Source organism: Halichoeres trimaculatus, unplaced genomic scaffold, assembly GCF_033239565.1.
Source record: "Halichoeres trimaculatus isolate MK-OKI-2021-1 unplaced genomic scaffold, fHalTri1.1 fHalTri1_scaffold_6, whole genome shotgun sequence".
NCBI classification, from domain to species: Eukaryota; Metazoa; Chordata; class Actinopteri; order Labriformes; family Labridae; genus Halichoeres; species Halichoeres trimaculatus.
The window spans coordinates 11,236,961-11,247,135 of record NW_027437184.1 but is presented as its reverse complement, the minus strand read 5'-3'; the positions used below and the strand labels follow the sequence as shown (position 1 = coordinate 11,247,135).

The following is a 10,175-nucleotide window of genomic DNA, read 5'->3' as shown; positions in this document are numbered from 1 at the left end:
AAATTCTCAGATGGGTTTTAAAGTTTAAAATGATAAAAGACAGGCTTTACAGTAATTTTCGAGGTATTATGGCACTGTATAGGAATCTACAACGGCCTTCTGATCACAGGCAATAATTGACTGAATCGTGGGAAACTGAGTCTTTATCCCAAAAGACTACTTCCTTTAGCTAATGCTCAGCAGAGAAAAGGATCAGATGGTGAAATTGTATCTAGAATCACGGATGTTAGGGCTGATAATCTCATAAACATGCAAATACATTAAAACATCAGACTGTTTCAAGATCACTCAGAAAAACTTCATTGACACCTTTCATGGGACTGTTTCCTCACCCAGTCTGAAGTATTCTTCTTTCTTGCAGCCTTTGTTTCTGGAGGTATTGAGGTGTTTTTATTTCTACTTCTACCTGCAATCACCCATCTTGTTAATTTTGACTCACTAATGACAGATTTTCTTTGCAGCCTTCAGTTGCCTTGTTTACAAGCTGAGCAGAGGCCTTTTCAGGCTGCCGAGCTTTGTTTAGCGTTCTCACTGGACACCTGCTGTGCTGACGGAGGCTTGTTTGACATTCAGTGCACGCTAATTGCAACCTGACAACAACAAAAACAAACTTTCACAAAGTTCAAACAGCCAGCAGAGAGTCTCATTCTTCATCAGCTGCTTGCAACAAACACTGGGTGGTCCAGAGAGGAAGGAGCAGTGCAGACAGAAAAGGTGAGTTTGAAGTATTTAGGGTCTATTCTAAAAGTAGATCCGCCGTTTAGAAAGCTGCTGTTAAACATAATCATGGTGAATCAAAAGCTGTTGAATCTGAACAAAAAGCAAACAAGCTTCATATCAGCAACATTTCAACAAGTCCAAAAGTCCTGTTCTCTAGCCGATCCCTAACAGAGAGGATGACTTTTCCAGCTCACAGAGAAAATCATTTTGTTCCAACACATTCATTACACCAGGAGTGTTTTTCCCTCTGAGTGTCTCCACAGGTCTGGAGTACATTCAAGTCGTCGAGTGTTTACTACTCCAGCTTGTTGTGGAAAGTGGGCACCGTGTTGCTGCTGTTCAGCTGGCTCTGGATCAGTGAAGACTTCTCTGTCAGTTTGGCTCCAAATGAAATACAAAGCTGAGATTTTAACTATCAGGAAATGAATCCTGAAGATGAGGGTTTGTTGGAGTAATGAGACGGATGTTTCCATCTAATGGAGCGGCTCTTGGAAAGCAGAGAGAATCCATTAACCATCAGGTGAGTAAACACTGAGGTAAACAAGCAGATTGTGGACTAAGACTAAAAGTCTGACCCTAATTCTCTGTTTATCTGCAGAAAGGAAAAAATCCTGCAAAGAAAACTTGTCTGTTTCCACCCTGTCTGATATACATCAAGTCTGATTCCACTTTCTGTTAGAGTCTTGGTTGAATCACAGCATTTAACGTCTTCTTAATGTTTGGCAGCTCTTTAAAATGCAGAGTCAGCAAACCCAAGCTTTGTACTCTGTGGTCTTGGAGTTTTCTGAATGGGCCGCCATTCATGTGTCTGTTTGCAGAGCTGTTTTAAGTCCAAGCTGTACTGGACAGGTAGTTTTGGTTCACGAAGGAATCTTTAGTCTTTATATTCAGATATACAGAGTTAAAGCCTGAATACTGTGAAAACAGACAACTTTTTAAGATAAAAACAGAATTTCAGTCCTAAAGTCAGAATTCCAAAAAAAGAAGTTTGGTTCCTTAGAAAGTCTGAATTGTGAATAAAAGCCAAAATTTTAGGAAAGTCAGGGTTACAATCCAAATTTTACAAGTCTGACTCTCAATATAAGTATCTTCTAATTCTGTTGTATAAGTCAGCATTTCAAAATTAAAGTCTGAATTCCAAGATAATAGCCTGTTTCTGGGCTGCATGGTGGTGCAGTGGTTAGGGATGTTGCCCCCCCAGCAGGAAGGTCACCAGTTCATATCCTAGGTCAAGGTGAGACATACTGTGGGGAGTTTGCACATTTTTCCAGTGCATGCATAGGTTCTCCAGCTTCCAACCTCAGTCAAAAAAAAAAAAAAGTCATCAGGTTAATTGGGGATTATAAATTTCCTGTAGGTGAAAGTGTGCATGGAAGGTTGTCTGTCTGTCTGTGTGTCAACCCTGTGATTGTCTCCCAACCAATTTGGGGCCTCTCACTAAAAAAACACCTGGGATAGGCTCCAGCCGCCCGCAACACGGAAAGGGAAAAGTTAAAATTTCAAAATAAAAGTCAATATCTAAAGATAAAATCAGAGTCAGCACTCTAAACACGCCTTAAAAAGAAGTTTCTTTGCCTAACCTTTAGAAAACATAAATGCTCAATTTAATTCAGAATTAAGAGCGAGTATTCTTACTTTACCTTCAGGATGAATTGGTATAATTATCATTATTATTTTCTGGACAGGCGTATGTTTAAGTATTAAAAGCCATTTATCTTTAATATTACCAGTTTGATTTGTCTTATCAAAAGTCATGAACAATTGATCCTGACTTTTACTTCTCGTGGGTAATCCTTCAATGATTAATCATCCATGTGACTCAGCTCTGTGCAAACTTCGACAGTTGGGCGTCTCACAGTGGGCTACACAAGAGTCCAGGTTCAAACCCACACAGGTTTTATGAAACAGGAACTTAAAAATGCTGTTCATATTTTAAGTTAGGAAAACAAAAACTCCAGTGTTTCCAAGAGCGGAGCCATCAACCCTTCCACACACAAACACCCTGCTGTCCGCTCCGCTCACACTTATTTATCCCGCATGTTTCAGACTCTCACGCGGCCCAGAGAGAAGAAAATCGATGCAGCATAAACCAGATGAAAACACCGCGGCAGGAAAAAGGAAATTGCTCTTCCTCTGGTGTCCTTGGCTGCCGGCTGTTCCTCGCTTATTTAAGACGATGAGATTTCTCAATTAAGCCGTCCAGAGCTGATTATGAATCCGGCTGCACGATGTGAGTCAGCAACCTCTCTCTTTTATATTCACTATCTGTTTGTCCACTCACCACATGCATCCTCTTGAAGTCAGGCTGTTTTAAACTTCACATGCTGTCAAGCTCCTTCGGGTACCTCCATCCAGAACGTCTCCAGCATCTTGAAGCCATCGTCTCTGCACAAAATCCCCCGAGTCTCCACAAATACCTGTGTCAATTAAAATGCCAACACCTTCATCAGTTTCCTTTGAAGACCAGCGTGCCAAATTAAACCTTGTCCAAAGTTAATTGTTGCTCTCAGAATGTATGTCAGGGAGATTTCTCCATAGAGCCATGAGGACCAAAGAGACCCTCTGAGAGACCTCATGTATACGCTTGTAATGAAGTTGTTACCTTTAATTTCCTAATCCTATCACCTGAGCATAAACTCTGCACTCCTGACACTCCTGCTTGAGTTCATGCAACACCACAACTTTTCAGCCAACTCTCGTACCACCTTCTGCCTCAATAAAGGAAAAACCTGCAAAAACAAGAAAACATGCTAATAACTGACTCTGGATAAGACCTAGCACAATCATTCATTCATGATTTATCATCCCTAACTTTCATAGTCCGCTTACTGAAATTTCATTGCAGGTTTGAATTCAATGCTGTGAATTCTGTTGTGTAATCAGAGGGTGTTTATCATCCAGAAGGTCTAAAAACCTAAAAAAATCACAGGAACTAAATTGTTCCTGTGGCCCTTTGTCTGTTTTCCTCCAAAGACTTGGGTAGATTTGACCAGTAATGTATGGCTATGAAAAAAAAGTTACTGTGCTACACCATCAGACCAGTAGAGGGCAATAAAACATTAATGAAGGCCATTTAAATTTACAATTTCACTTTACAGATGATTTCGTCTGAAGACACATATTCCCTTGTGTTTTTGGGAATATGGTGTCCCACAAGTGCTCAGAAAATTATGCTAACACCTCTTAAGCTATCAGCCCAATTCCCAATCTTGGTCCATGCTGGGACGTGAACCAGCTAGGTTGCATTCCCGAGGTCTTCTTTTGTGTTTGAACAGCTGTAGTAAACTGGATATCCACTGACACCTTCATCTGAAGGTCACCAGTTTACAGGGTCACTCTTTAAACTGTAACACTGGGAGCTAACAGAAACACATTCACACTACCAGTCTCAAAGGAGACCATTGTTTAGTAGGTACTAAACCAAGACCATCATATGGGGGTTGTCATCCTAAGCCCTATTTCCACCTATCGGTTCAGTTCGGTTCATCTTGGTACTGCACCACATACAAATCTATCTGAGAGCTGTTGCAGTCTTCTTTCTCTGGACTTTATTTTTCAGCCAGAAACAACGGCTTAACTGAGGAAGACGCATCTGGAAAACTGCATCTCGCAACACAACAAATGACAACAGCCCTCCATCATACAAAACTTTCCAGATACACCTCGTCTCTGACTCGCAGGCTCCACCTTGTGGAGAGCACATTAACTTTGTCAGATTATGACATGACCAGTAATTTCAAAATGAAACGTCTAAACTAGCTCTAAATGTGTGTCTGATTACATGGCTTCTTGAAGTTTAAACCTTCTCTGTCAGAGCCCATGGTACCTCTGGTTGTTCCTCTTGCTCAGTGTGTGAACTCTGAGCTCCTAATGTTGATTGACTGAGCTCTGTCATCCTCAGTTGCTGTTAATGTGATAGACCTCGCTGTAATTGGTTAACACCCATTAAACTGCCAATTAGTGTGTACCATGTTAATGCCTCCTCCTCCTCCTCCTCTGTCTGTGCGGGACTCTCTGTCTCATGAGCGACTGTCAGCATCTCTATTTCCTCCTCCTGCTGATTTATGGCTCTGCTTTTCTTGCAGTGACACCCCCCAGCTCAGACCTCCCTCTCTCGGCCCCTCCAACTCATTTACCTCAGACTGAAAGCTCATTATTTCTGCCTCTGCTCCTCAGATGAAATTCATCTGTATTTAATTTGAATATTTCAGAAATGTCAGCAGGAGATGTGAAAAGACACTACAATGAGGTTTGGATGAAAAGGATTATTTAAACACAGTCTGATGTCCCAGAGCTTTGGATTTCTAAATAATTACCTCCTCTGCACTTTGCTGATTAAATCCTCACCACAAGAGGACCCTGTGAACTGCAAACTGAGAATCTACAACATGTTTCTTTAATACAACTGTTGCAATCACAGAAAGGGGTCAGAGGGATCCTGCTAATAAAATCAAACTGACTAACATGGCAGGAATCAAAAGTAGTCTGCAAAATCAGCTCATTCCTGAAAATGCACAACTCTTGGAGGTCCTTTAACTTTAAAGAAAGGGGGGGCTACTTTCACATTTCTCAAACCGGGATATAAAGTATCAAAGCTGGATGTTCACACTGAGCATGTGCAAATTTACAAATCTCTACATATTCATTTGTTGTACAAATCCTTGAATCTGTCAGTAATGTGACTAAAATACTGTTATCGGACCAATTAGAGAGAAGGTGGCTTGTGGAGCTGGGGAGCCTTAAAGAGACAGCAGCTAAACCAAAAAGTTTCATACAGAGGCTGAAATAAGGAGTGCCTAAAACACAGGAGAGAGAAAATTAATGATTTATTTGAGCTGTAAATCATTTTAAGATACTATGGGGGCACCAGAGGGACAAAATAAAGACTTAAAAAAGCACAACACCCCCTCTTTAATGTAATGTTTCTCTGATAGAGACTGTATCTATGGCATAAAAGCCAAAATAAAATGGGAAAAAATATGAATCAAGAAGAGTCTTCTTGATCTGTATTTTTTTCCCTCTATGTTTGCTGAAGTATGTAAATTATAGCATTGTCAAACGTCAAATCCATCTTGAAGCCATACATATCTTCAAAGTCTCTCACATTATTGTAAAAGGGTCATAAAGGTGCCAAGAGCTTTGAAGAATCCAAAGCTAAAAAGCAGAGGCTAAAATGAGAGTTTCTAAAGCACACTGTAAAAAAACACAACTGTAAAATAACAGGTATTATACTGTTATTTTACAGTGAAATCTCTGACCTCCTTGTAAATTTACAGTAATTTTTTACAGTGTAAGGGAGAGAAAAACAGGGACTTCTATGAGCTTTAAGCCGTGTTAACATACTACAGGGGCACCAGAGGGACAGAATCAAGACTTATAAAGCCCAATACCCCCTCTTTAAGTTGCACTGGTGATAGAAGATACATTTCAAGATGCATCACGCCTCAAACTGTTGTCATACTCTGCCCTTCAATATTAGTTTCCTTCACTGAGGAGGGGTCAGGAATGTGGAATTTGGAATTTGAGTATGAAGAAGGTATACTGTTGGGTTGGTTAAGCTTCCCCTTCACAGAAGTAACTTTGAAGAAATACATCGTAGACAAATATACCAAAAAAACTAAATATATCTTCACACCTCTCTTTCTGGTTGTTTTCTAGTATTAAAGCAGTGCAGCCCTCCTGCTATCCTATGTACAGGTCGCCTGCAGGCAGAGATGAGCTCAGGTGTTCACCAGTGTCCTGCACCTGTGCTGTCTCAGTACTCTTGGTCTGAGCTGGCCTCATTCTGTCTCTGTTTCAGCCTCTGATGATCAACTTCTTTTTGATTTGTTGGCTTTCTTATACCTTCACACCTCCTCTCTTCCATACAGCATCAGATCACAACTGGTGTAGTTTTAACATCAGTGCTCACTAAAGACTGGATCAGTCTGTCAGTCAGAAAGAGCAGGATTGTGAATGAGATGGAGAACTTCCTCAGGAGCACTTTTCAGCCTCTGATTGGCTACATGGGATGCTGGAGCTCCAGCTGAAAGTCCTGAAAACCACAGCAGCACTTTCAGCATTTTTAACAACTAAAATATGCTGCTTAAATTACTCTAAAACTATAAATACATGGATTATAACTTTGAAAACTCTAATACAAATCTGTTTTTCAAAATAAAAGCACTTCAACACTTCTAGTTGATCTCTTATTTCTTATTTTTGGTACAAAGTGGCAAACGTCATCTTTTAATTGCACTTTTGACACAGATTCACTTTAAAATGTTTCCTCCTGTGTTTGTTTTCTTTGAGGCTTTTAACTATTCATGAGTGTTATGGTAAAACAGAAAGTAAAATTAATAATTTATGCACACTTTGGTCCAGAAAGAAAGAAACATGCTTTTACAGCTCTGCAGAAACAGAAATAAAAGAGGAGCAGCACAACAAATAAAGCTGATAAAAGTCTTCAGAGCAGGACAAAAAGAAGATAAATTTGACGGCAGAGAGAGGAAACCGTAAAAACGTGACAGGAGGAATAAAAGTGTTTGTCTCAGGAGCTATTTCTGCTCCTTTCTCTCCTGTTGATTAGATTTATCGTGGATATGAGACGATGACAGCTGAGTGTTAAGGGACAAGCTGTAAAGGGTTATTACGCTGTAATGAAATCACATCTCGGGGTTTGAGGCTGTGACTGAAGGAAACCTCAGAGAGCGATCAGTGTGGATTAAAATAAAGAAAACACAAAGATGCACATTCTCCCTCATATTTCCAGGAAGCTTACTCTTTTCTGCTGTTTTTGGAGCTGCTGGCTGTAGAAACAAATCAGCCCTCAGGGACAATGAAGAAATCCTTGATCCTTGATCCCAGCAGGTGTTCAACATGCCTCTACATCTGCTAAACCATCAAATAGCAGCTTTATGTGAACACGGTTTCATATTTCAGAGGTTTCATTTTCCACATCACTTTATAACCTGACACATTTGTGCAGAAAAGTAAATCTTACTTTGCATCCTTTGAATGCATTTAGACTTCATGTTTACATCTTGGAAAAAAGAGATTAAAGAGGGGGTAATGTATTAAAGATTTATAGTCTGCACATTTAATCTGAACATCCAGCAACGTTACATTATATTATCTAAATTATTTATATTTGCCAAGCCCCGTTCGAGTGGCAGCTTGTTACAACAGCTCTCTCTTTCTCATTCTTTTTTCTCTTTTTTCCTTCTCTTTTTTAAAATCTTTATATTTGAAGCCTGTCATTACTTTTAATATCTCATTTGTTTACCATTGACGCCAAACTGGTCAGGTTTGCAGTGGTGTTTTACTTTTTTCTTCCACACATAACCATGATTGTGCTGTTTACGCACGAGATCAGTTGTGAGCAGCCTGTACCATGTCAATGCTAACCGGTGCTAGGCCCAATGTTCCCTGCAAGATGAAGAGAAGGAAGTGAGGAAAACATTCTGATACTGCAGTGTGAAGTAGGAAGAGATGACAGTGACCTGTCCTTCCATCTATCGTTATGGGGAATATAAGAGCTATCTCCAATACGATGGACGAGCTAGCAGTGTTAACCCAGCACCAGAGGGAATACCAGAGGGCAAAGTAGCATCATGCTGTTCACACATATATGACTAATGGTCAAGCTGCCATCTCTAATGGACTTTTTTTTTTAAGTTGACTCTAATTATATTATTGTATTTATAAATCCTTGACTTTTTGCTCTATACACTTTCTTGTATTGCTTCTGAATTTCCCTTCAGGGGTTAATAAAGTACATTCTATTCTATTCTATTCTATTCTATTCTATTCTATTCTATTCTATTCTATTCTATTCTTTTTTTTTAAGACAAGGGCTCATTTGAATTTATCACATCTTGTTTGTAGCTTTTTCGTTTCTCTTCTTTTTTCTGAGTTCTTATCACGATCTTGATTTTCAATAGCTAGTTCTAGGTGTGCCGTGTAAGGGAGTATCCATAAGTTTGAAGGGCAGAAGATTGAGGGGAGAGGAGAAAGGAGAGAAGAGGGGAGCCGCCAAAGCTAATGTCATTAAAAGGTAAAAGTGCATAACCTCCCTTTGTGGCAGCCTCTGGTGCTAACACCTCCTTATCTGGTTTTAATTAGCGATGCTGATCTGGAGCATCTGGGCATGGAGTTTTGGGGATAAAAGCCTAACACCAGTGATCTTCTTGTCTTTCATTCCACCAGGGCTCATCTCGGCTGCAACACTCACACCTTTTGTTGTTATTTTTACGTTTGTACAATAAACTCTTAAAGCTTTGCTGTTAACTTCAGCGGCTGTTGCCTGGTTGTCATGACCCTTGAGCCAGATTAAGACACCATGCAGTCAAATGCTATAAAAAGCTGCTCCATCTCTCTGTGAGGACTCAGACCATGCTCTCAGCAGCAGAACAGAAGCTGATGTCGTTAGGTTTGTTCTGCTGATTAATAATTACACACATGAGCAGCTTTTCCTGCTTTCTGTCATTACTGAACGCAGGAAACAGCTTCTCTCTTCTCTCTGTGTGTTTGTATATTATTACTGTGCAGTACAAATCCCTCTGTGTGCATAGCTTTATTTTTTTCTGTTTGCCTGTGCCTGTGTGTGTGTGTGTGTGTGTGTGTGTGTGTGTGTGTGTGTGTGTGTGTGTGTGTGTGTGTGTGTGTGTGTGTGTGTGTGTGTATGTGTGTGTGAAAGAGAGAGAAATACAAAGATCCATGCTATCTGTCTTTGAGCGAGTGTTTAATTACGGATGCTAATTGAGCTGTTAAGCTAACCTCTGTCTTGATTACACATCCTCTAACTGCTCTCTGGGCAGCACTGCAGCAGCTCTCACCACATGTGTGTATGTGAGTGTGAAACATGCAGGGGATGTGTTTATTTCCAGGTTAACCCTCTGTGACCAGAACAACCAGTGTTTTTATGTTTTTGCTGAATCTCTACCAACTCCTCGTGATCTCTGCTTGAGTTTCTTCTGCCACCATCTCGTCTTCCTTCATCAGTTTTACCCAAAAAGGGGCCATGAACCACCTGCCAGTGAAATTTTAGGCCTCATGAATGTGATATTTAGATGTATTGCTCATGGAAAAAGGCAGAGCTGCCTGTGCCAAACTGTAAATTATGATTAATAGAGAAATAAAATGCACATACAAAGCTCTCTCCACTCCACAGACCGTGTCCACATCCTCTAGAAAATGATCTTATTTACATAAAAACAGGTCCTTCATTTACATTCAGAAGCAGAAACAGCTGCACAAAGAAAAAAGAGGTACCGAAGAGGACGACAGAGATGAATCACACTGGAAGAAATATTTCTCCTCACCTGATATTAATAAAACACTGTTTAAAAGCCTGCATGAATTATGATTATAATATATATTTTAAACCTAAAATGCCTCTTTCTGTTGCATCTGGGGACGTACTTTTTAATTTTCTGAATAATATTTTGTCTCTCACTCTGTCTGCACCCTCCAGA

At 40.1% G+C, this 10,175-nt stretch overlaps 1 long non-coding RNA gene across 1 annotated transcript; it reads left to right on the top strand.

Annotated features, from left to right (window-relative positions):
- The first annotated feature begins 689 nt into the window (after positions 1–689).
- On the top strand, positions 690–9,015 carry LOC141792014 (uncharacterized). Its single transcript, XR_012598343.1, has 3 exons — positions 690–1,240; positions 2,767–2,950; positions 8,643–9,015. It is a non-coding gene; the product is annotated as an uncharacterized LOC141792014 (long non-coding RNA).
- The last annotated feature ends 1,160 nt before the right edge of the window (positions 9,016–10,175 follow it).